Source organism: Dama dama, chromosome 17 (assembly GCF_033118175.1).
Source record: "Dama dama isolate Ldn47 chromosome 17, ASM3311817v1, whole genome shotgun sequence".
Classification (NCBI taxonomy): domain Eukaryota; kingdom Metazoa; phylum Chordata; class Mammalia; order Artiodactyla; family Cervidae; genus Dama; species Dama dama.
The window spans coordinates 3,442,453-3,468,717 of record NC_083697.1 but is presented as its reverse complement, the minus strand read 5'-3'; positions in this window follow the sequence as shown (position 1 = coordinate 3,468,717).

The following is a 26,265-nucleotide window of genomic DNA, read 5'->3' as shown; positions in this document are numbered from 1 at the left end:
GCACCTGGAAAGGGACCCTGGGTCTGCCGCCTCACGTGGAGACGCGGTCCAATTGCCATGCCAAGACTCGAGGAGAATTCCGAGGTGTCCCTCGCACCTAGGCAGGAGTCCTGACGTCGCTGAACAAACACGTGTCTGGAAGGGCCCTCCCCGTCGTAGCTCGAGAATATACCCCAGGTTCCGGCCGCAACTCGAGAAAAACCATGAGACTTCCCCCTCGCCGCGAGCTGAGGGCCCATTCCCCTGCACTGCGTGCAGAGCAATTCCGTCTTCCACATCAAACGTGAAAGGAGCCTTGATTTCCTTGATGGCACTCCAGAGAAAACCCAAGATCACTGTCTCAAGTCTAGAGGGATCCTGAGGTCATTGGAACAACACGAAAGGGCTCCGTGGACCCCAAATCGACTCGAGATGAGAGCTTTGTCCCTGGCTTCGACTCAAGAGGAATACCAACTTTGCACAAGCACCTCAAGAGGAGGCTTCTCTCAGCTACAGGTGTGTGAGAGGGCCCCTTAGTTTGTTGCCTCAAGCAGAATGGACAATGAGATGCTCTGACTCGAAGTAAGGCCGGATATCCCTGCAGTGAAGTGAATGCAGGCTCGTCTTGCATCTCCCAAGAAGAACGGATGTCTGAATCCCCTGTGGAGACCACAGAGAAAGACCTAGTCCTCCGCGTCATCGCGACCGGAGGCCTCACATCCTTTGAAAACTCAGGAGGTCTGCGGAGATCAATGCTTCCAAAGGAGACGATGCCTGACTCCTCTTTAAAATGGATAGAAGTCCCAGGATCACTGTGGCACGTGGAAAGGGACCCTGGGTCTCCCGCCTCACGTGGAGATGCATCCCAATTGCCATGCCAAGACTCGAGGAGAATCCCGAGGTGTCCCTCGCACCTAGGCTGGAGTCCTGACGTCGCTGAACAAACACGTGTATGGAAGGGCCCTCCCCGTCGTAACTTGAGAATATACCCTAGGTTCTGCACGCAACTCGAGAAAAACCATGAGACTTCCCCCTCGCCGTGAGATGAAGCCCGATTCCCCTGCACTGCGTGCAGAGCAACTCCGTGTTCCACTTCAAACGTGAAAGGAGCCTTGATTTCCTTGATGGCCCTCCAGAGAAAACCCAAGATCACTGTCTCAAGTCTAGACGGATCCTGAGGTCACTGTAACAACACGAAAGGGCTCTGTGGACCGCAAATCAACTCGAGATGAGAGCTTAGTCCCTGGCTTCGACTCGAGAAGAATACCAACTTTCCACAAGCACCTCAAGAGGAGGCTTCTCTCAGCTACAGGTATGTGAGAGGGACCCTGAGTTTGTGGCCTCAAGTGGAATGTCAACCGAGATGCTCTGACTCGAAGTAAGGCCAGATATCCCTGCAGTGAATTGAATGCAGGCTCGTCTTGCATCTCCCAAGACGAAGGGATGTCTGAATCCCCTGTGGAGACCACAGAGAAAGACCTAGTCCTCCGCCTCATCGCGACCGGAAGCCTCACATCCTTTCAAAACTCGAGAGGTCCACGGAGATCAATGCTTCCAAAGGAGACGATGCCTGACTCCACTTGAAAATGGATAGGAGTCCCAGGATCCCTGTGGCACGTGGAAAGGGACCCTGGGTCTCCCGCATCACGTGGAGACGCGTCCCAATTGCCATGCCAAGACTCGAGGAGAATCCCGAGGTGTCCCTCGCACCTAGGCAGGAGTCCTGACGGCGCTGAACAAACACGTGTCTGGAAGGGCCCTCCCCGTCGTAACTCGAGAATATACCCCAGGTTCCGGCCGCAACTCGAGAAAAACCATGAGACTTCCCCCTCGCCGTGAGATGAGGCCCCATTCCCCTGCACTGCATGCAGAGCAATTCCGTGTTCCACATCAAACCTGAAAGGATCCTTGATTTCCTTTATGGCACTCCAGAGAAAACCCAAGATCACTGTCTCAAGTCTAGAGGGATCCTGAGGTCACTGGAGCAACACAAAAGGGCTCCGTGGACCCCAAATCAACTCGAGATGAGAGCTTAGTCCCTGGCTTCGACTCAAGAGGAATTCCAACTTTCCACAAGCACCTCAAGAGGAGGCTTCTCTCAGCTACAGGTATGTGAGATGGACCCTGAGTTTGTGGCCTCAAGTGGAATGGACACCGAGACGCTCTGACTCGAAGTAAGGCCGGATATCCCTGCAGTGAATTGAATCCAGCCTCGTCTTGTATCTCCCGAGACGAAGGGATGTCTGAATCCCCTGTGGAGACCACAGAGAAAGACCTAGTTCTCCGCCTCATCGCGAGCGGAGTCCTCACATCCTTTCAAAAGTCGAGAGGTCCGCGGAGATCAACGCTTCCAAAGGAGACGATGCCTGACTCTTCTTGAAAATGGATAGGAGGCCCAGGATCCCTGTGGCACGTGGAAAGGGTCCCTGGGTCTCCCGCCTCACGTGGAGAAGCGTCCCAATTGCCATGCCAAGACTCGAGGAGAATCCCGAGGTGTCCCTCGCACCTAGGCAGGAGTCCTGACGTCGCTGAACAAACACGTGTCTGGAAGGGCCCTCCCCGTCGTAACTCGAGAATATACCCCAGGTTCCGGCCGCAACTCGAGAAAAACCATGAGACTTCCCCCTCGCCGCGACATGAGGCGCGATTCTCCTGCACTGCTTGCAGAGCAATTCCGTGTTCCACATCAAACGTGAAAGGAGCCTTGATTTCCTTGATGGCACTCCAGAGAAAACCCAAGATCACTGTCTCAAGTTTAGAGGGATCCTGACGTCACTGTAGAAACACGAAAGGGCTCTGTGGACCCCAAATCAACTCGAGATGAGAGCTTAGTCCCTGGCGTCGACTCAAGAGGAATACCAACTTCTCACAAGCACCTCAAGAGGAGGCTTCTCTCACCTACAGGTATGTGAGAGGGACCCTGAGTTTGTGGCCTCAAGTGGAATGGACACCGAGATGCTCTGACTCGAAGTAAGGCCGGATATCCATGCAGTGAATTGAATGCAGGCTCGTCTTGCATCTCCCAAGATGAAGGGATGTCTGAATCCCCTGTGGAGACCACAGAGAAAGACCTAGTTCTCCGCCTCATTGCGACCGGAGGCCTCACATCCGTTCAAAACTGGAGAGGTCCGCGGAGATCAATGCTTCCAAAGGAGACGATGCCTGACTCCTCTTGAAAATGGATAGAAGTCCCAGGATCCCTGTGGCACATGGAGAGGGACCCTGGGTCTCACGCCTCAGGTGGAGAAGCGTCCCAATTGCCATGCCAAGACTCGCGGAGAATCCAGAGTTTTCCCTCGCACCTAGGCAAGAGTCCTGACGTCGCTGAACAAACACGTGTCTGGAAGGGCCCTCCATGTAGTAACTAGAGAATATACCCCAGGTTCCGGCCGCAACACGAGAAAAACCATGAGACTTCCCCCTCGCCGCGATATGAGGTCCGATGCCCCTGCACTGCGTGCAGAGCAATTCCGTGTTCCACATCAAACGTGAAAGGAGCCTTGATTTCCTTGATGGCACTCCAGATAAAACCCAAGATCACTGTCTCAACTCTAGAGGGATCCTGAGGTCACTGGAGCAACAGGAAAGGGCTCCGTGGACCCCAATTCAACTCGAGATGAGAGCTTAGTCCCTGGCTTCGACTCAAGAGGAATACCAACTTTCCACAAGCACCTCAAGAGGAGGCTTCTCTCAGCTACAGGTATGTGAGATGGACCCTGAGTTTGTGGCCTCAAGGGGAATGGACACCGTGATGCTCTGACTCGAAGTTCGGCCGGATATCCCTGCAGTGAATTGAATGCAGGCTCGTCTTGCATCTCCCAAGACGAAGGGATGTCTGAATCCCCAGTGGAGACCACAGAAAAAGACCTAGTCCACCGCCTCAACGCAACCGGAGGCCTCATATCCTTTGAAAATTCGAGAGGTTCACGGAGATAAATACTTCCGATGGAGACGATGCCTGACTCCTCTTGAAAATGGACAGGAGTCCCAGGATCCCTGTGGCACGTGGAAAGGGACACTGGGTCTCCGGCCTCACGTGGAGACGCGTCCCTATTGCCATGCAAAGACTCGAGGAGAATCCCGAGGTGTCCCTCGCACCTAGGCAGGAGTCCTGACATCGCTGATCAAACACGTGTCTGGAAGGGCCCTCCCGTCATAACTCGAGAATATACCCCAGGTTCCGGCCGCAACTTGAGAAAAATCATGAGACATCCCCCTTGCCGCAAGATGAGGACAATTCCCCTGCACTGCGTGCAGAGCAATTCCGTGTTCCACCTCAAACTTGAAAGGAGCCTTGATTTCCTTGATGGCACTCCAGAGAAAACCCAAGATCACTATCTCAAGTCTAGAGGGATCCTGAGGTCACTGGAGCAACACGAAAGGGCTCCGTGGACCCCAAATCAACTCGAGATGAGAGCTTAGTCCCTAGCTTCGACTCAAGAGGAATACCAACTTTCCACAAGCACCTCAAGAGGAGGCTTCTCTCAGCTACAGGTATGTGAGATGGACCCTGAGTTTGTGGCCTCAAGTGGAATGGACACCGAGATGCTTTGACTCGAAGTAAGGCCGGATATCCCTGCAGTGAATTGAATGCAGGCTCGTCTTGTATCTCCCAAGATGAAGGGATGTCTGAATCCCCTGTGGAGACCACAGAGAAAGACCTAGTTCTCAGCCTCAACGCGACCGGAGGCCTCACATCCTTTGAAAACTCGAGAGGTCCGCGGAGATCAATGCTTCCAAAGGAGACGATGCCTCACTCCTCTTGAAAATGGATAGGAGTCCCAGGTTCCCTGTGGCACGTCGAAAGGGACCCTGGGTCTCCCGCCTCACGTGGAGACGCGTCCCAATTGCCATGCCAAGACTCGAGGAGAATCCCGAGGTGTCCCTCGCACCTAGGCAGGAGTCCTGACGGCGCTGAACAAACACGTGTCTGGAAGGGCCCTCCCCGTCGTAACTCGAGAATATACCCCAGGTTCCAGCCGCAACTCGAGAAAAACCATGAGACTTCCCCCTCGCCGTGAGATGAGGCCCGATTCCCCTGCACTGCGTGCAGAGCAATTCCGTGTTCCACATCAAACGTGAAAGGAGCCTTGATTTCCTTGATGGCACTCCAGAGAAAACCCAAGATCACTGTCTCAAGTCTAGAGGGATCCTGAGGTCACTGTAGAAACACGAAAGGGCTCCGTGGACCCCAAATCAACTCGAGATGAGAGCTTAGTCCCTGGCTTCGACTCAAGAGGAATACCAACTTTTCACAAGCACCTCAAGAGGAGTCTTCTCTCAGCTACAGGTATGTGAGAGAGACCCTGAGTTTGTGGCCTCAAGTGGAATGGACACCGAGATGCTCTGACTCGAAGTAAGCCCGGATATCCCTGCAGTGAATTGAATGCAGGCTCGTCTTGCATCTCCCAAGACGAAGGGATGTCTGAATCCCCAGTGGAGACCACAGAAAAAGACCTAGTCCACCGCCTCAATGCAACCGGAGGCCTCATATCCTTTGAAAACTCGAGAGGTCCACGGAGATCAATACTTCCGATGGAGACGATGCCTGAGTCCTCTTGAAAATGGATAGGAGTCCCAGGATCCCTGTGGCACTTGGAAAGGGACCGTCGGTCTCCCGCCTCACGTGGAGACGCGTCCCTATTGTCATGCAAAGACTCGAGGAGAATCCCGAGGTGTCCCTCGTACCTAGGCAGGAGTCCTGACGTCGCTGAACAAACACGTGTCTGGAAGGGCCCTCCCCGTCGTAACTCGAGATTATAACCCAGGTTCCGGCCGCAACTTGAGAAAAACCATGAGACATCCCCCTTGCCGCAAGATGAGGCCCATTCCCCTGCACTGCGTGCAGAGCAATTCTGTCTTTCCAATCAAACGTGAAAGGAGCCTTGATTTCCTTGATGGCACTCTAGAGAAAACCCAAGATCACTGTCTCAAGTCTAGAGGGATCCTGAGGTCCCTGGAGCAACACGAAAGGGCTCCGTTGACCACAAATCAACTCGAGATGAGAGCTTAGTTCCTGGCTTCGACTCAAGAGGAATACCAACTTTCCACAAGCACCTCAAGAGGAGGCTTCTCTCAGCTACAGGTATGTGAGAGGGACCCTGATTTTGTGACCTCAAGTGGAATGGACACCGAGATGCTGTGACTCGAAGTAAGGCCGGATATCCCTGCAGTGAATTGAATGCAGGCTCGTCTTTAATCTCCCAAGATGAAGGGATGTCTGAATCCCCTGTGGAGACCACAGAGAAAGACCTAGTTCTCCGCCTCAACGCGACCGGAGTCCTCACATCCTTTGAAAACTCGAGAGGTCCGCGGAGATCAATGCTTCCAAAGGAGACGATGCCTGACTCCTCTTGAAAATGGATAGGAGTCCCAGGATCCCTGTGGCACGTGGAAAGGGACCCTGGGTCTCCCGCCTCACATGGAGACGCGTCCCAATTGCCATGCCAAGACTCGAGGAGAATCCCGAGGTGTCCCTCGCACCTAGGCAGGAGTCCTGACGGCGCTGAACAAACACGTGTCTGGAAGGGCCCTCCCCGTCGTAACTCGAGAATATACCCCAGGTTCCGGCCGCAACTCGAGAAAAACCATGAGACTTCCCCCTCGCCGTGAGATGAGGCCCGATTCACCTGCACTGCGTGCAGAGCAATTCCGTGTTCCACATCAAACGTGAAAGGATCCTTGATTTCCTAGATGGCACTCCAGAGAAAACCCAAGATCACTGTCTCAAGTCTAGAGGGATCCTGAGGTCACTGGAGCAACACGAAAGGGCTCCGTGGACCCCAAATCAACTCGAGATGAGAGCTTAGTCCCTGGCTTCGACTCAAGAGGAATACCAACTTTCCACAAGCACCTCAAGAGGAGGCTTCTCTCAGCTACAGGAATGTGAGATGGACCCTGAGTTTGTGGCCTCAAGTGGAATGGACACCGTGATGCTCTGACTCGATGTAAGGCCAGATATCCCTGCAGTGAATTGAATGCAGGCTCGTCTTGCATCTCACAAGACGAAGGGATGTCTGAATCCCCTGTGGAGACCACAGAGAAAGACCTAATTCTCCGCCTCATCGCGAGGGGAGGCCTCACATCCTTTGAAAAGTCGCGAGGTCCGCGGAGATCAATGCTTCCAAAGAGACGATGCCTTACTCCTCTTGAAAATGGATAGGAGTCCCAGGATCCCTGTGGCATGTGGAAAGGGACCCTGGGTCTCCCGCCTCACGTGGAGACGCGTCCCAATTGCCATGCCAAGACTCGAGGAGAATCCCTAGGTGTCCCTCGCAACTAGGCAGGGGTCCTGACGTCGCTGAACAAACACGTGTCTGGAAGGGCCCTCCCCGTCGTAACTCGAGAATATACCCCAGGTTTCGGCCGGAACTCGAGAAAAACAATGAGACTTCCCCCTCGCCATGACATGAGGCCCGATTCCCCTGCACTGCATGCAGAGGAATTCCGTGTTCCACATCAAACGTGAAAGGAGGCTTGATTTCCTTGATGGCACTCCAGAGAAAACCCAAGATCACTGTCTCAAGTCTAGAGGGATCCTCAGGTCACTGGAGCAACACGAAAGGGCTCCGTGGACCCCAAATCAACTCGAGATGAGAGCTTAGTCCCTGGCTTTGACTCAAGAGGAATACCAACTTTCCACAAGCACCTCAAGAGGAGGCTTCTCTCAGCTACATGTATGTGAGAGGGACCCTGAGTTTGTGACCTCAAGTGGAATGGACACCGAGATGCTCTGACTCGAAGTAAGGCCGGATATCCCTGCAGTGAATTGAATGCAGGCTCGTCTTGCATCTCCCAAGATGAAGGGATGTCTGAATCCCCTGTGGAGACCACAGAGAAAGACCTAGTTCTCCGCCTCATTGCGACCGGAGGCCTCACATCCGTTCAAAACTGGAGAGGTCCGCGGAGATCAATGCTTCCAAAGGAGACGATGCCTGACTCCTCTTGAAAATGGATAGAAGTCCCAGGATCCCTGTGGCACATGGAGAGGGACCCTGGGTCTCACGCCTCAGGTGGAGAAGCGTCCCAATTGCCATGCCAAGACTCGCGGAGAATCCAGAGTTTTCCCTCGCACCTAGGCAAGAGTCCTGACGTCGCTGAACAAACACGTGTCTGGAAGGGCCCTCCATGTAGTAACTAGAGAATATACCCCAGGTTCCGGCCGCAACACGAGAAAAACCATGAGACTTCCCCCTCGCCGCGATATGAGGTCCGATGCCCCTGCACTGCGTGCAGAGCAATTCCGTGTTCCACATCAAACGTGAAAGGAGCCTTGATTTCCTTGATGGCACTCCAGATAAAACCCAAGATCACTGTCTCAACTCTAGAGGGATCCTGAGGTCACTGGAGCAACAGGAAAGGGCTCCGTGGACCCAAATTCAACTCGAGATGAGAGCTTAGTCCCTGGCTTCGACTCAAGAGGAATACCAACTTTCCACAAGCACCTCAAGAGGAGGCTTCTCTCAGCTACAGGTATGTGAGATGGACCCTGAGTTTGTGGCCTCAAGGGGAATGGACACCGTGATGCTCTGACTCGAAGTTCGGCCGGATATCCCTGCAGTGAATTGAATGCAGGCTCGTCTTGCATCTCCCAAGACGAAGGGATGTCTGAATCCCCAGTGGAGACCACAGAAAAAGACCTAGTCCACCGCCTCAACGCAACCGGAGGCCTCATATCCTTTGAAAATTCGAGAGGTTCACGGAGATAAATACTTCCGATGGAGACGATGCCTGACTCCTCTTGAAAATGGATAGGAGTCCCAGGATCCCTGTGGCACGTGGAAAGGGACACTGGGTCTCCCGCCTCACGTGGAGACGCGTCCCTATTGCCATGCAAAGACTCGAGGAGAATCCCGAGGTGTCCCTCGCACCTAGGCAGGAGTCCTGACATCGCTGAACAAACACGTGTCTGGAAGGGCCCTCCCCGTCGTAACTCGAGAATATACCCCAGGTTCCGGCCGCATCTTGAGAAAAATCATGAGACATCCCCCTTGCCGCAAGATGAGGACAATTCCCCTGCACTGCGTGCAGAGCAATTCCGTGTTCCACCTCAAACTTGAAAGGAGCCTTGATTTCCTTGATGGCACTCCAGAGAAAACCCAAGATCACTATCTCAAGTCTAGAGGGATCCTGAGGTCACTGGAGCAACACGAAAGGGCTCCGTGGACCCCAAATCAACTCGAGATGAGAGCTTAGTCCCTAGCTTCGACTCAAGAGGAATACCAACTTTCCACAAGCACCTCAAGAGGAGGCTTCTCTCAGCTACAGGTATGTGAGATGGACCCTGAGTTTGTGGCCTCAAGTGGAATGGACACCGAGATGCTTTGACTCGAAGTAAGGCCGGATATCCCTGCAGTGAATAGAATGCAGGCTCGTCTTGTATCTCCCAAGATGAAGGGATGTCTGAATCCCCTGTGGAGACCACAGAGAAAGACCTAGTTCTCAGCCTCAACGCGACCGGAGGCCTCACATCCTTTGAAAACTCGAGAGGTCCGCGGAGATCAATGCTTCCAAAGGAGACGATGCCTCACTCCTCTTGAAAATGGATAGGAGTCCCAGGTTCCCTGTGGCACGTCGAAAGGGACCCTGGGTCTCCCGCCTCACGTGGAGACGCGTCCCAATTGCCATGCCAAGACTCGAGGAGAATCCCGAGGTGTCCCTCGCACCTAGGCAGGAGTCCTGACGGCGCTGAACAAACACGTGTCTGGAAGGGCCCTCCCCGTCGTAACTCGAGAATATACCCCAGGTTCCAGCCGCAACTCGAGAAAAACCATGAGACTTCCCCCTCGCCGTGAGATGAGGCCCGATTCCCCTGCACTGCGTGCAGAGCAATTCCGTGTTCCACATCAAACGTGAAAGGAGGCTTGATTTCCTTGATGGCACTCCAGAGAAAACCCAAGATCACTGTCTCAAGTCTAGAGGGATCCTGAGGTCACTGTAGAAACACGAAAGGGCTCCGTGGACCCCAAATCAACTCGAGATGAGAGCTTAGTCCCTGGCTTCGACTCAAGAGGAATACCAACTTTTCACAAGCACCTCAAGAGGAGTCTTCTCTCAGCTACAGGTATGTGAGAGAGACCCTGAGTTTGTGGCCTCAAGTGGAATGGACACCGAGATGCTCTGATTCGAAGTAAGCCCGGATATCCCTGCAGTGAATTGAATGCAGGCTCGTCTTGCATCTCCCAAGACGAAGGGATGTCTGAATCCCCAGTGGAGACCACAGAAAAAGACCTAGTCCACCGCCTCAATGCAACCGGAGGCCTCATATCCTTTGAAAACTCGAGAGGTCCACGGAGATCAATACTTCCGATGGAGACGATGCCTGAGTCCTCTTGAAAATGGATAGGAGTCCCAGGATCCCTGTGGCACTTGGAAAGGGACCGTCGGTCTCCCGCCTCACGTGGAGACGCGTCCCTATTGTCATGCAAAGACTCGAGGAGAATCCCGAGGTGTCCCTCGTACCTAGGCAGGAGTCCTGACGTCGCTGAACAAACACGTGTCTGGAAGGGCCCTCCCCGTCGTAACTCGAGATTATAACCCAGGTTCCGGCCGCAACTTGAGAAAAACCATGAGACATCCCCCTTGCCGCAAGATGAGGCCCATTCCCCTGCACTGCGTGCAGAGCAATTCTGTCTTTCCAATCAAACGTGAAAGGAGCCTTGATTTCCTTGATGGCACTCTAGAGAAAACCCAAGATCACTGTCTCAAGTCTAGAGGGATCCTGAGGTCCCTGGAGCAACACGAAAGGGCTCCGTGGACCACAAATCAACTCGAGATGAGAGCTTAGTTCCTGGCTTCGACTCAAGAGGAATACCAACTTTCCACAAGCACCTCAAGAGGAGGCTTCTCTCAGCTACAGGAATGTGAGATGGACCCTGAGTTTGTGGCCTCAAGTGGAATGGACACCGTGATGCTCTGACTCGATGTAAGGCCAGATATCCCTGCAGTGAATTGAATGCAGGCTCGTCTTGCATCTCACAAGACGAAGGGATGTCTGAATCCCCTGTGGAGACCACAGAGAAAGACTTAATTCTCCGCCTCATCGCGAGGGGAGGCCTCACATCCTTTGAAAAGTCGAGAGGTCCGCGGAGATCAATGCTTCCAAAGAGACGATGCCTTACTCCTCTTGAAAATGGATAGGAGTCCCAGGATCCCTGTGGCACGTGGAAAGGGACCCTGGGTCTCCCGCCTCACGTGGAGACGCGTCCCAATTGCCATGCCAAGACTCGAGGAGAATCCCTAGGTGTCCCTCGCAACTAGGCAGGGGTCCTGACGTCGCTGAACAAACACGTGTCTGGAAGGGCCCTCCCCGTCGTAACTCGAGAATATACCCCAGGTTTCGGCCGGAACTCGAGAAAAACAATGAGACTTCCCCCTCGCCATGACATGAGGCCCGATTCCCCTGCACTGCATGCAGAGGAATTCCGTGTTCCACATCAAACGTGAAAGGAGGCTTGATTTCCTTGATGGCACTCCAGAGAAAACCCAAGATCACTGTCTCAAGTCTAGAGGGATCCTGAGGTCACTGGAGCAACACGAAAGGGCTCCGTGGACCCCAAATCAACTCGAGATGAGAGCTTAGTCCCTGGCTTTGACTCAAGAGGAATACCAACTTTTCACAAGCACCTCAAGAGGAGGCTTCTCTCAGCTACAGGTATGTGAGAGGGACCCTGAGTTTGTGGCCACAAGTGGAATGGACACCGAGATGCTCTGACTCGAAGTAAGCCCGGATATCCCTGCAGTGAATTGAATGCAGGCTCGTCTTGCATCTCCCAAGACGAAGGGATGTCTGAATCCCCAGTTGAGACCACAGAAAAAGACCTAGTCCACCGCCTCAATGCAACCGGAGGCCTCATATCCTTTGAAAACTCGAGAGGTCCACGGAGATCAATACTTCCGATGGAGACGATGCCTGAGTCCTCTTGAAAATGGATAGGAGTCCCAGGATCCCTGTGGCACGTGGAAAGGGACCGTGGGTCTCCCGCCTCACGTGCAGACGCGTCCCTATTGCCATGCAAAGACTCGAGGAGATTCCCGAGGTGTCCCTCGCACCTAAGCAGGAGTCCTGACGTCGCTGAACAAACACGTGTCTGGAAGGGCCCTCCCCGTCGTAACTCGAGAATATACCCCAGGTTCCGGCCGCAACTTGAGAAAAACCATGAGACATCCCCCTTGCCGGAAGATGAGGCCCATTCCCCTGTACTGCGTGCAGAGCAATTCCGTGTTCCACATCAAACTTGAAAGGAGCCTTGATTTCCTTGACGGCACTCCAGAGAAAACCCAAGATCACTGTCTCAAGTCTAGAGGGATCCTGAGGTCACTGGTGCAACAAGAAAGGGCTCCGTGGACCCCAAATCAACTCGAGATGAGAGCTTAGTCCCTGGCTTCGACTCAAGAGGAATACCAACTTTCCAAAAGCACCTCAAGAGGTGGCTTCTCTCAGCCACAGGTGTTGAAAAGGACCCTGAGTTTGTGGCCTCAAGTGGAATGGACACCGAGATGCTCTGACTCGAAGTAAGGCCGGATATCCCTGCAGTGAATTGAATGCAGGCTCGTGTTGCATCTCCCAAGACGAAGGGATGTCTGAATCCCCTGTGGAGACCACAGAGAAAGACCTAGTTCTCCGCCTCCTCGCGACCAGAGGCCTCACAACCTTTGAAAACTCGAGAGGTCCGCGGAGATCAATGCTTCCAAAGCAGACGATGCCTGACTCCTCTTGAAAATGGATAGGAGTCCCAGGATCCCTGTGGCACGTGGAAAGGGACCCTGGGTCTCCCGCCTCACGTGGAGACGCGTCCCAATTGCCATGCCAAGACTCGAGGAGAATCCCAAGGTGTCCCTCGCACCTAGGCAGGAGTCCTGACGTCGCTGAACAAACACGTGTCTGGAAGGGCCCTCCCCGTCGTAACTCGAGAATATACCCCAGGTTCCGGCCGCGACTCGAGAAAAACCATGAGACTTCCCCCTCACCGCGAGATGAGGCCCGATTCCCCTGCACTGCGTGCAGAGCAATTCCGTGTTCCACATCAAACGTGAAAGGAGCCTTGATTTCCTTGATGGCACTCCAGAGAAAACCCAAGATCACTGTCTCAAGTCTAGAGGGATCCTGAGGTCACCGGAGCAACACGAAAGGGCTCCGTGGACCCCAAATCAACTCGAGATGAGAGATTAGTCCCTGGCTTCAACTCAAGAGGAATACAAACTTTCCACAAGCCCCTCAAGAGGAGGCTTCTCTCAGCTACAGGTATGTGAGAGGGACCTTGAGTTTGTGGCATCAAGTGGAATGGACACCGAGATGCTCTGACTCAAAATAATGCCGGATATCCCTGCAGTGAATTGAAAGCAGGCTCGTCTTGCATCTCCCAAGACGAAGTGATGTCTGAATCCCCTGTGCAGAACACAGAGAAAGACCTAGTCCTCCGCCTCAACGCGACCGGAGGCCTCACATCCTTTGAAAACTCGAGAGGTCTGCAAAGATCAATGCTTCCAAAGGAAACGATGACTACTACTCTTGAAAATGGATAGGAGTCCCAGGATCACTGTGGCACGTGGAAAGGGACCCTGGGTCTCCCGCCTCACGTGGAGACGCGTCCCAATTGCCATGCCAAGACTCGAGGAGAATCCCGAGGTGTCCCTCGCACCTAGGCAGGGTCCTGACGTCGCTGAACAATCACGTGTCTGGAAGGGCCCTCCCCTTCGTAACTCGAAAATATACCCAAGGTTCTGGCTGCAACTCGAGAAAAACCATGAGATTTCCCCCTCGCCGCGAGTTGAAGCCCGATTCCCCTGCACTGCATGCAGAGCAATTCCGTGTTCCACATCAAACGTGAAAGGAGCCTTGATTTCCTTGATGGCACTCCAGAGAAAACCCAAGATCACTGTCTGAAGTCTAGAGGGATCCTGAGGTCACTGGAGCAACACGAAAGGGCTCCGTGGACCCCAAATCAACTCGAGATGAGAGCTTAGTCCCTGGATTAAACTCAAGAGGAATACCAACTTTCCACAAGCACCTCAAGAGGAGGCTTCTCTCAGCTACAGGTATGTGAGAGGAACCCTGAGTTTGTGGCCTCAAGTGGAATGGACACCGAGATGCTCTGACTCGAAGTAAGGCCGGATATCCCTGCAGTGAATTGAATGCAGGCTCGTCTTGCATCTCCCAAGACGAAGGGATGTCTGAATCCCCTGTGGAGACCACAGAGAAAGACCTAGCCCTCCGCCTCATCGTGACCGGACGCCTCACATCCTTTGAAAACTCGAGAGGTCTGCAGAGATCAATGCTTCCAAAGGAGACGATGCCTGACTCCTCTTGAAAATGGATAGGAGTCCCAGGATCACTGTGGCACGTGGAAAGGGACCCTGGGTCTCCCGCCTACGTGGAGGCGCGTCCCAATTGCCATGCCAAGACTCGAGGAGAATCCCGAGGTGTCCCTCGCACCTAGGCAGGGTCCTGACGTCGCTGAACAAACACGTGTCTGGAAGGGCCCTCCCCGTCGTAACTCAAGAATATACCCAAGGTTCCGGCCGCAACTCGAGAAAAACCATGAAATTTCCCCCTCGCCGCGAGTTGAGGCCCGATTCCCCTGCACTGCATGCAGAGCAATTCCGTGTTCCACATCAAACGTGAAAGGAGCCTTGATTTCCTTGATGGCACTCCAGAGAAAACCCAAGATCACTGTCTCAAGTCTAGAGGGATCCTGAGGTCACTGGAGCAACACGAAAGGGCTCCGTATAACCCAAATCAAATCGAGATGAGAGCTTAGTCCCTGGCTTCGACTCAAGAGGAATACCAACTTTCCACAAGCACCTCACGAGGAGGCTTCTCTCAGCTACAGGTATGTGAGAGGGACCCTGAGTTTGTGGCCTCAAGTGGAATGGACACCGAGATGCTCTGACTCGAAGTAAGGCCGGATATCCCTGCAGCGAATTGAATGCAGGCTCGTCTTGCATCTCCCAAGACGAAGGGATGTCTGAATCCGCTGTGGAGACGACAGAGAAAGACCTAGTCCTCTGCCTCATCGCGACCGGAGGCCTCACATCCTTTGAAAATTCGAGAGGTATGCGGAGATCAATGCTTCCAAAGGAGACGATGCTTGACTCCTGTTGAAAATGGATAGGAGTCCCAGGATCCCTGTGGCACGTGGAAAGGGACACTGGGTCTCCCGCCTCACGTGGAGACGCGTCCCAATTGCCATGCCAAGACTCGAGGAGAATCCCGAGGTGTCCCTCGCACCTAGGCAGGAGTCCTGACGTCGCTGAACAAACACGTGTCTGGAAGGGCCCTCCCCGTTGTAATTCGAGAATATACCCCAGGTTTCAGCCGCAACTCGAGAAAAACCATGAGACTTCCCCCTCGCCACGAGATGAGGCCCGATTCCCCTGCACTGCGTGCAGACCAATTCCGTGTTCCACATCAAACGTGAAAGGAGCCTTGATTTCCTTGATGGCACTCTAGAGAAAACACAAGATCACTGTCTGAAGTCTAGAGGGATTCTGAGGTCACTGGAGCAACACGAAAGGGCTCCGTATAACCCAAATCAACTCGAGATGAGAGCTTAGTCCCTGGCTTCGACTCAAGAGGAATACCAACTTTCCACAAGCACCTCAAGAGGAGGCTTCTCTCAGCTACAGGTATGTGAGAGGGACCCTGAGTTTGTGGCCTCAAGTGCAATGGACACCGAGATGCTCTGACTCGAAGTAAGGTCGGATATCCCTGCAGTGAATTGAATGCAGGCTCGTCTTGCATCTCCCAAGACGAAGGGATGTCTGAATCCCCTGTGGAGACCACAGAGAAAGACCTAGTCCTCCGCCTCATCGTGACCGGAGGTCTGACATCCTTTGAAAACTCGAGAGGTCTCCAGAGATCAATGCTTCCAAAGGAGACGATGCCTGACTCCTCTTGAAAATGGATAGGAGTCCCAGGATCCCTGTGGCACGTGGAAAGGGACACTGGGTCTCCCGCCTCACGTGGAGACGCGTCCCAATTGCCATGCCAAGACTCGAGGAGAATCCCGAGGTGTCCCTCGCACCTAGGCAGGACTCCTCACGTCGCTGAACAAACACGTGTCTGGAAGGGCCCTCCCAGTCGTAACTCGAGAATATACCCCAGGTTCCGGCCGCAACTCGAGAAAAACCATGAGACTTCCCCCTCGCTGCGAGATGAGGCCCGATTCCCCTGCACAGCGTGCAGACCAATTCCGTGTTCCACATCAAACGTGAAAGGAGCCTTGATTTCCTTGATGGCACTCCAGAGAAAACCCAAGATCACTGTCTCAAGTCTAGAGGGATCCTGAGGTCACTGGAGCAACAGGAAAGGGCTCCGTGGACCCCAAATCAACTCGAGATGAGAGCTTAGTCCCTGGCTTCGACTCAAGAGGAATACCAACTTTCCCCAAGCACCTCAAGAGGAGGCTTCTCTCAGCTACAGGTATGTGAGAGGGACCCGGAGATTGTGGCCTCAAGTGGAATGGACACCGAGATGCTCTGACTCGAAGTAAGGCCGGATATCCCTGCAGTGAATTGAATGCAGGGTCGTCTTGCATCTCCCAAGACGAAGGGATGTCTGAATCCCCTGTGGAGACCACAGAGAAAGACCTAATTTTCCGCCTCATCGCGACCGGTGGCCTCACATCCTTTGAAAATTCGAGAGGTCCACGGAGATCAATGCTTCCAAAGGAGACGATGCCTGACTCCTCTTGAAAATGGATAGGAGTCCCAGGATCACTGTGGCACGTGGAAAGGGACCCTGGGTCTCCCGCCTCACGTGGAGACGCGTCCCAATTGCCATGCCAAGACTCGAGGAGAATCCCGAGGTGTCCCTCGCACCTAGGCAGGAGTCCTGACGTCGCTGAACAAACAGGTGTCTGGAAGGGCCCTCCCCATCGTAACTCGAGAATATACCCAAGGTTCCGGCCGCAACTCGAGAAAAACCATGAGATATCCCCCTCGCCGCGAGTTGAGGCCCGATTCCCCTGCACTGCGTGCAGAGCAATTCTGTGTTCCACTTCAAACGTGAAAGGAGCCTTGATTTCCTTGATGGCACTCCAGAGAAAACCCAAGATCACTGTCTCAAGTCTAGAGGGATCCTGAGGTCACTGGAGCAACACGAAAGGGCTCCGTGGACCCCAAATCAACTCGAGATGAGAGCTTAGTCCCTGGCTTAGACTCAAGAGGAATACCACTTTCCACAAGCACCTCAAGAGGAGGCTTCTCTCAGCTACAGGTAAGTGAGAGGGACCCTGAGTTTGTGGCCTCAAGTGCAATGGACACCGAGATGCTCTGACTCGAAGTAAGGCCGGATATCCCTGCAGTGAATTGAATGCAGGCTCGTCTTGCATCTCCCAAGACGAAGGGATGTATGAATCCCCTGTGGAGACCACAGAGAAAGACCTAGTCCTCCGCCTCATCGTGACCCGAGGCCTCACATCCTTTGAAAACTCGAGAGGTCTGCAGAGATCAATGCTTCCAAAGGAGACGATGCCTGACTCCTCTGGAAAATGGATAGGAGTCCCAGGATCCCTGTGGCACGTGGAAAGGGACCCTGGGTCTCCCGCCTCACGTGGAGACGCGTCCCAATTGCCATGCCAAGACTCGAGGAGAATCCCGAGGTGTCCCTCGCACCTAGGCAGGAGTCCTGACGTCGCTGAACAAACACGTGTCTCGAAGGGCCCTCCCCATCGTAACTCGAGAATATACCCCAGGTTCCGGCCGCAACTCGAGAAAAACCATGAGATATCCCCCTCGCCGCGAGTTGAGGCCCGATTCCCCTGCACTGCATGCAGAGCAATTCTGTGTTCCACATCAAACGTGAAAGGAGCCTTGATTTCCTTGATGGCACTCCAGAGAAAACCCAAGATCACTGTCTCAAGTCTAGAGGGATCCTGAGGTCACTGGAGCAACACGAAAGGGCTCCGTGGACCCCAAATCAACTCGAGATGAGAGCTTAGTCCCTGGGTTCAACTCAAGAGGAATACCAACTTTCCACAAGCACCTCAAGAGGAGGCTTCTCTCAGCTACAGGTATGTCAGAGGGACCCTGAGTTTGTGGCCTCAAGTGGAATGGACACCGAGATGCTCTGACTCGAAGTAAGGCCGGATAACCCTGCATTGAATTGAATGCAGGCTCGTCTTGCATCTCCCAAGACGAAGGGTTGTCTGAATCCCCTGTGGAGCCCACAGAGAAAGACCTAGTCCTCCGCCTCAACGCGACCGGAGGCCTCACATCCTTTGAAAACTCGAGAGGTCCGCGGAGATCAATACTTCCGAAGGAGATGATGCCTGACTCCTCTTGAAAATGGATAGGATTCCCAGGATCCCTGTGGCATGTGGAAAGGGACCCTGGGTCTCCCGCCTCACGTGGAGACGCGTCCCAATTGCCATGCCAAGACTCGAGGAGAATCCCGAGCTGTCCCTCGCACCTAGGCAGGAGTCCTGACGTCGCTGAACAAACACATGTCTGGAAGGGCCCTCCCCGTCGTAACTCGAGAATATAACCCAGGTTCCGGCCGCAACTCGAGAAAAACCATGAGACTTCCCCCTCGCCGTTAGATGAGGCCCGATTCCCCTGCACTGCGTGCAGAGCAATTCCGTTTTCCACATCAAACGTGAAAGGAGCCTTGATTTCCTTGATGGCACTCCAGAGAAAACCCAAGATCACTGTCTCAAGTCTAGAGGGATCCTGAGGTCACTGGAGCAACACGAAAGGGCTCCGTGGACCCCAAATAAACTCGAGATGAGAGCTTAGTCCCTGGCTTCCACTCAAGAGGAATACCAACTTTCCACAAGCACCTCAAGAGGAGGCTTCTCTCAGCTACAGGTAAGTGAGAGCGAACCTGAGTTTGTGGCCTCAAGTGGAATGGACACCGAGATGCTCTGACTCGAAGTAAGGCCGGATATCCCTGCAGTGGATTGAATGCAGGCTGGTCTTGCATATCCCAAGACGAAGGGATGTCTGAATCCCCTGTGGAGACCACAGAGAAAGACCGAGTTCTCCGCCTCATCGAGACCGGAGACCTCACATCCTTTGAAAACTCGAGCGGTCCGTGGAGATCAATGCTTCCAAAGGAGACGATGCCTGACTCCTCTTGAAAATGGATAGGAGTCCCAGGATCCGTGTGGCATGTGGAAAGGGACACTGGGTCTCCCGCCTCACGTGGAGCCGGGTCCAAATTGCCATGCCAAGACTCGAGGAGAATCCCGAGCTGTCCCTCGCACCTAGGCAGGAGTCCTGACATCGCTGAACAAACACGTGTCTGGAAGGGCCCTCCCCGTCGTAACTCGAGAATATACCCCAGGTTCCGGCCGCAACTCGAGAAAAACCATGAGATTTCCCCCTCGCCGCGAGTTGAGGCCCGATTCCCCTGTACTGCGTGCAGAGCAATTCCGTGTTCCACATCAAACTTGAAATGAGCCTTGATTTCCTTGATGGCACTCCAGAGAAAACCCAAGATCACTGTCTCAAGTCTAGAGGGATCCTAAGGTCACTGGAGCAACACGAAAGGGCTCCATGGACCCCAAATCAACTCGAGATGAGAGCTTAGTCCCTGGCTTAGACTCAAGAGGAATACCACTTTCCACAAGCACCTCAAGAGGAGGCTTCTCTCAGCTACAGGTAAGTGAGAGGGACCCTGAGTTTGTGGCCTCAAGTGAAATGGACACCGAGATGCTCTGACTCGAAGTAAGGCCGGATATCCCTGCAGTGAATTGAACGCAGGCTCGTCTTGCATCTCCCAAGACGAAGGGATGTCTGAATCCCCTGTGAAGACCACAGAGAAAGACCTAATTTTCCGCCTCATCGCGACCGGTGGCCTCACATCATTTGAAAATTCGAGAGGTCCGCGGAGATCAATGCTTCCAAAGGAGACGATGCCTGACTCCTCTTGAAAATGGATAGGAGTCCCAGGATCCCTGTGGCACGTGGAAAGGGACCCTGGGTCTCCCGCCTCACGTGGAGACGCGTCCAAATTGCCATGCCAAGACTCGAGGAGAATCCCGAGGTGTCCCTCGCACCTAGGCAGGAGTCCTGACGTCGCTGAACAAACACGTGTCTGGAAGGGCCCTCCCCGTTGTAATTCGAGAATATACCCCAGGTTTCAGCCGCAACTCGAGAAAAACCATGAGACTTCCCCCTCGCCACGAGATGAGGCCCGATTCCCCTGCACTGCGTGCAGACCAATTCCGTGTTCCACATCAAACGTGAAAGGAGCCTTGATTTCCTTGATGGCACTCTAGAGAAAACACAAGATCACTGTCTGAAGTCTAGAGGGATTCTGAGGTCACTGGAGCAACACGAAAGGGCTCCGTATAACCCAAATCAACTCGAGATGAGAGCTTAGTCCCTGGCTTCGACTCAAGAGGAATACCAACTTTCCACAAGCACCTCAAGAGGAGGCTTCTCTCAGCTACAGGTATGTGAGAGGGACCCTGAGTTTGTGGCCTCAAGTGCAATGGACACCGAGATGCTCTGACTCGAAGTAAGGTCGGATATCCCTGCAGTGAATTGAATGCAGGCTCGTCTTGCATCTCCCAAGACGAAGGGATGTCTGAATCCCCTGTGGAGACCACAGAGAAAGACCTAGTCCTCCGCCTCATCGTGACCGGAGGTCTCACATCCTTTGAAAACTCGAGAGGTCTCCAGAGATCAATGCTTCCAAAGGAGACGATGCCTGACTCCTCTTGAAAATGGATAGGAGTCCCAGGATCCCTGTGGCACGTGGAAAGGGACACTGGGTCTCCCGCCTCACGTGGAGACGTGTCCCAATTGCCATGCCAAGACTCGAGGAGAATCCCGAGGTGTCCCTCGCACCTAGGCAGGAGTCCTGACGTCGCTGAACAAACACGTGTCTGGAAGGGCCCTCCCCGTCGTAACTCGAGAATATACCCCAGGTTCCGGCCGCGACTCGAGAAAAACCATGAGACTTCCCCCTCACCGCGAGATGAGGCCCGATTCCCCTGCACTGCGTGCAGAGCAATTCCGTGTTCCACATCAAACGTGAAAGGAGCCTTGATTTCCTTGATGGCACTCCAGAGAAAACCCAAGATCACTGTCTCAAGTCTAGAGGGATCCTGAGGTCACCGGAGCAACACGAAAGGGCTCCGTGGACCCCAAATCAACTCGAGATGAGAGATTAGTCCCTGGCTTCAACTCAAGAGGAATACAAACTTTCCACAAGCCCCTCAAGAGGAGGCTTCTCTCAGCTACAGGTATGTGAGAGGGACCTTGAGTTTGTGGCATCAAGTGGAATGGACACCGAGATGCTCTGACTCAAAATAATGCCGGATATCCCTGCAGTGAATTGAAAGCAGGCTCGTCTTGCATCTCCCAAGACGAAGTGATGTCTGAATCCCCTGTGCAGAACAGAGAGAAAGACCTAGTCCTCCGCCTCAACGCGACCGGAGGCCTCACATCCTTTGAAAACTCGTGAGGTCTGCAGAGATCAATGCTTCCAAAGGAAACGATGCCTGACTACTCTTGAAAATGGATAGGAGTCCCAGGATCACTGTGGCACGTGGAAAGGGACCCTGGGTCTCCCGCCTCACGTGGAGACGCGTCCCAATTGCCATGCCAAGACTCGAGGAGAATCCCGAGGTGTCCCTCGCACCTAGGCAGGGTCCTGACGTAGCTGAACAATCACGTGTCTGGAAGGGCCCTCCCCTTCGTAACTCGAAAATATACCCAAGGTTCTGGCTGCAACTCGAGAAAAACCATGAGATTTCCCCCTCGCCGCGAGTTGAAGCCCGATTCCCCTGCACTGCATGCAGAGCAATTCCGTGTTCCACATCAAACGTGAAAGGAGCCTTGATTTCCTTGATGGCACTCCAGAGAAAACCCAAGATCACTGTCTGAAGTCTAGAGGGATCCTGAGGTCACTGGAGCAACACGAAAGGGCTCCGTGGACCCCAAATCAACTCGAGATGAGAGCTTAGTCCCTGGATTAAACTCAAGAGGAATACCAACTTTCCACAAGCACCTCAAGAGGAGGCTTCTCTCAGCTACAGGTATGTGTGAGGAACCCTGAGTTTGTGGCCTCAAGTGGAATGGACACCGAGATGCTCTGACTCGAAGTAAGGCCGGATATCCCTGCAGTGAATTGAATGCAGGCTCGTCTTGCATCTCCCAAGACGAAGGGATGTCTGAATCCCCTGTGGAGACCACAGAGAAAGACCTAGCCCTCCGCCTCATCGTGACCGGACGCCTCACATCCTTTGAAAACTCGAGAGGTCTGCAGAGATCAATGCTTCCAAAGGAGACGATGCCTGACTCCTCTTGAAAATGGATAGGAGTCCCAGGATCACTGTGGCACGTGGAAAGGGACCCTGGGTCTCCCGCCTCACGTGGAGGCGCGTCCCAATTGCCATGCCATGACTCGAGGAGAATCCCGAGGTGTCCCTCGCACCTAGGCAGGGTCCTGACGTCGCTGAACAAACACGTGTCTGGAAGGGCCCTCCCCGTCGTAACTCGAGAATATACCCAAGGTTCCGGCCGCAACTCGAGAAAAACCATGAAATTTCCCCCTCGCCGCGAGTTGAGGCCCGATTCCCCTGCACTGCATGCAGAGCAATTCCGTGTTCCACATCAAACGTGAAAGGAGCCTTGATTTCCTTGATGGCACTCCAGAGAAAACCCAAGATCACTGTCTCAAGTCTAGAGGGATCCTGAGGTCACTGGAGCAACACGAAAGGGCTCCGTATAACCCAAATCAAATCGAGATGAGAGCTTAGTCCCTGGCTTCGACTCAAGAGGAATACCAACTTTCCACAAGCACCTCACGAGGAGGCTTCTCTCAGCTACAGGTATGTGAGAGGGACCCTGAGTTTGTGGCCTCAAGTGGAATGGACACCGAGATGCTCTGACTCGAAGTAAGGCCGGATATCCCTGCAGCGAATTGAATGCAGGCTCGTCTTGCATCTCCCAAGACGAAGGGATGTCTGAATCCGCTGTGGAGACGACAGAGAAAGACCTAGTCCTCTGCCTCATCGCGACCGGAGGCCTCACATCCTTTGAAAATTCGAGAGGTATGCGGAGATCAATGCTTCCAAAGGAGACGATGCTTGACTCCTGTTGAAAATGGATAGGAGTCCCAGGATCCCTGTGGCACGTGGAAAGGGACACTGGGTCTCCCGCCTCACGTGGAGACGCGTCCCAATTGCCATGCCAAGACTCGAGGAGAATCCCGAGGTGTCCCTCGCACCTAGGCAGGAGTCCTGACGTCGCTGAACAAACACGTGTCTGGAAGGGCCCTCCCCGTTGTAATTCGAGAATATACCCCAGGTTTCAGCCGCAACTCGAGAAAAACCATGAGACTTCCCCCTCGCCACGAGATGAGGCCCGATTCCCCTGCACTGCGTGCAGACCAATTCCGTGTTCCACATCAAACGTGAAAGGAGCCTTGATTTCCTTGATGGCACTCTAGAGAAAACACAAGATCACTGTCTGAAGTCTAGAGGGATTCTGAGGTCACTGGAGCAACACGAAAGGGCTCCGTATAACCCAAATCAACTCGAGATGAGAGCTTAGTCCCTGGCTTCGACTCAAGAGGAATACTAACTTTCCACAAGCACCTCAAGAGGAGGCTTCTCTCAGCTACAGGTATGTGAGAGGGACCCTGAGTTTGTGGCCTCAAGTGCAATGGACACCGAGATGCTCTGACTCGAAGTAAGGTCGGATATCCCTGCAGTGAATTGAATGCAGGCTCGTCTTGCATCTCCCAAGACGAAGGGATGTCTGAATCCCCTGTGGAGACCACAGAGAAAGACCTAGTCCTCCGCCTCATCGTGACCGGAGGTCTCACATCCTTTGAAAACTCGAGAGGTCTCCAGAGATCAATGCTTCCAAAGGAGACGATGCCTGACTCCTCTTGAAAATGGATAGGAGTCCCAGGATCCCTGTGGCACGTGGAAAGGGACACTGGGTCTCCCGCCTCACGTGGAGACGCGTCCCAATTGCCATGCCAAGACTCGAGGAGAATCCCGAGGTGTCCCTCGCACCTAGGCAGGACTCCTCACGTCGCTGAACAAACACGTGTCTGGAAGGGCCCTCCCAGTCGTAACTCGAGAATATACCCCAGGTTCCGGCCGCAACTCGAGAAAAACCATGAGACTTCCCCCTCGCTGCGAGATGAGGCCCGATTCCCCTGCACTGCGTGCAGACCAATTCCGTGTTCCACATCAAACGTGAAAGGAGCCTTGATTTCCTTGATGGCACTCCAGAGAAAACCCAAGATCACTGTCTCAAGTCTAGAGGGATCCTGAGGTCACTGGAGCAACAGGAAAGGGCTCCGTGGACCCCAAATCAACTCGAGATGAGAGCTTAGTCCCTGGCTTCGACTCAAGAGGAATACCAACTTTCCCCAAGCACCTCAAGAGGAGGCTTCTCTCAGCTACAGGTATGTGAGAGGGACCCGGAGATTGTGGCCTCAAGTGGAATGGACACCGAGATGCTCTGACTCGAAGTAACGCCGGATATCCCTGCAGTGAATTGAATGCAGGGTCGTCTTGCATCTCCCAAGACGAAGGGATGTCTGAATCCCCTGTGGAGACCACAGAGAAAGACCTAATTTTCCGCCTCATCGCGACCGGTGGCCTCACATCCTTTGAAAATTCGAGAGGTCCACGGAGATCAATGCTTCCAAAGGAGACGATGCCTGACTCCTCTTGAAAATGGATAGGAGTCCCAGGATCACTGTGGCACGTGGAAAGGGACCCTGGGTCTCCCGCCTCACGTGGAGACGCGTCCCAATTGCCATGCCAAGACTCGAGGAGAATCCCGAGGTGTCCCTCGCACCTAGGCAGGAGTCCTGACGTCGCTGAACAAACACGTGTCTGGAAGGGCCCTCCCCATCGTAACTCGAGAATACACCCAAGGTTCCGGCCGCAACTCGAGAAAAACCATGAGATATCCCCCTCGCCGCGAGTTGAGGCCCGATTCCCCTGCACTGCGTGCAGAGCAATTCTGTGTTCCACTTCAAACGTGAAAGGAGCCTTGATTTCCTTGATGGCACTCCAGAGAAAACCCAAGATCACTGTCTCAAGTCTAGAGGGATCCTGAGGTCACTGGAGCAACACGAAAGGGCTCCGTGGACCCCAAATCAACTCGAGATGAGAGCTTAGTCCCTGGCTTAGACTCAAGAGGAATACCACTTTCCACAAGCACCTCAAGAGGAGGCTTCTCTCAGCTACAGGTAAGTGAGATGGACCCTGAGTTTGTGGCCTCAAGTGCAATGGACACCGAGATGCTCTGACTCGAAGTAAGGCCGGATATCCCTGCAGTGAATTGAATGCAGGCTCGTCTTGCATCTCCCAAGACGAAGGGATGTATGAATCCCCTGTGGAGACCACAGAGAAAGACCTAGTCCTCCGCCTCATCGTGACCCGAGGCCTCACATCCTTTGAAAACTCGAGAGGTCTGCAGAGATCAATGCTTCCAAAGGAGACGATGCCTGACTCCTCTGGAAAATGGATAGGAGTCCCAGGATCCCTGTGGCACGTGGAAAGGGACTCTGGGTCTCCCGTCTCACGTGGAGACGCGTCCCAATTGCCATGCCAAGACTCGAGGAGAATCCCGAGGTGTCCCTCGCACCTAGGCAGGAGTCCTGACGTCGCTGAACAAACACGTGTCTCGAAGGGCCCTCCCCGTCGTAACTCGAGAATATACCCCAGGTTCCGGCCGCAACTCGAGAAAAACCATGAGATATCCCCCTCGCCGCGAGTTGAGGCCCGATTCCCCTGCACTGCATGCAGAGCAATTCTGTGTTCCACATCAAACGTGAAAGGAGCCTTGATTTCCTTGATGGCACTCCAGAGAAAACCCAAGATCACTGTCTCAAGTCTAGAGGGATCCTGAGGTCACTGGAGCAACACGAAAGGGCTCCGTGGACCCCAAATCAACTCGAGATGAGAGCTTAGTCCCTGGCTTCGACTCAAGAGGAATACCAACTTTCCACAAGCACCTCAAGAGGAGGCTTCTCTCAGCTACAGGTATGTGAGAGGGACCCTGAGTTTGTGGTCTCAAGTGCAATGGACACCGAGATGCTCTGACTCGAAGTAAGGTCGGATATCCCTGCAGTGAATTGAATGCAGGCTCGTCTTGCATCTCAAATGATGAAGGGATGTCTGAATCCCCTGTGGAGACCACAGAGAAAGACCTAGTCCTCCGCCTCATCGTGACCGGAGGTCTCACATCCTTTGAAAACTCGAGAGGTCTCCAGAGATCAATGCTTCCAAAGGAGACGATGGCTGACTCCTCTTGAAAATGGATAGGAGTCCCAGGATCCCTGTGGCACGTGGAAAGGGA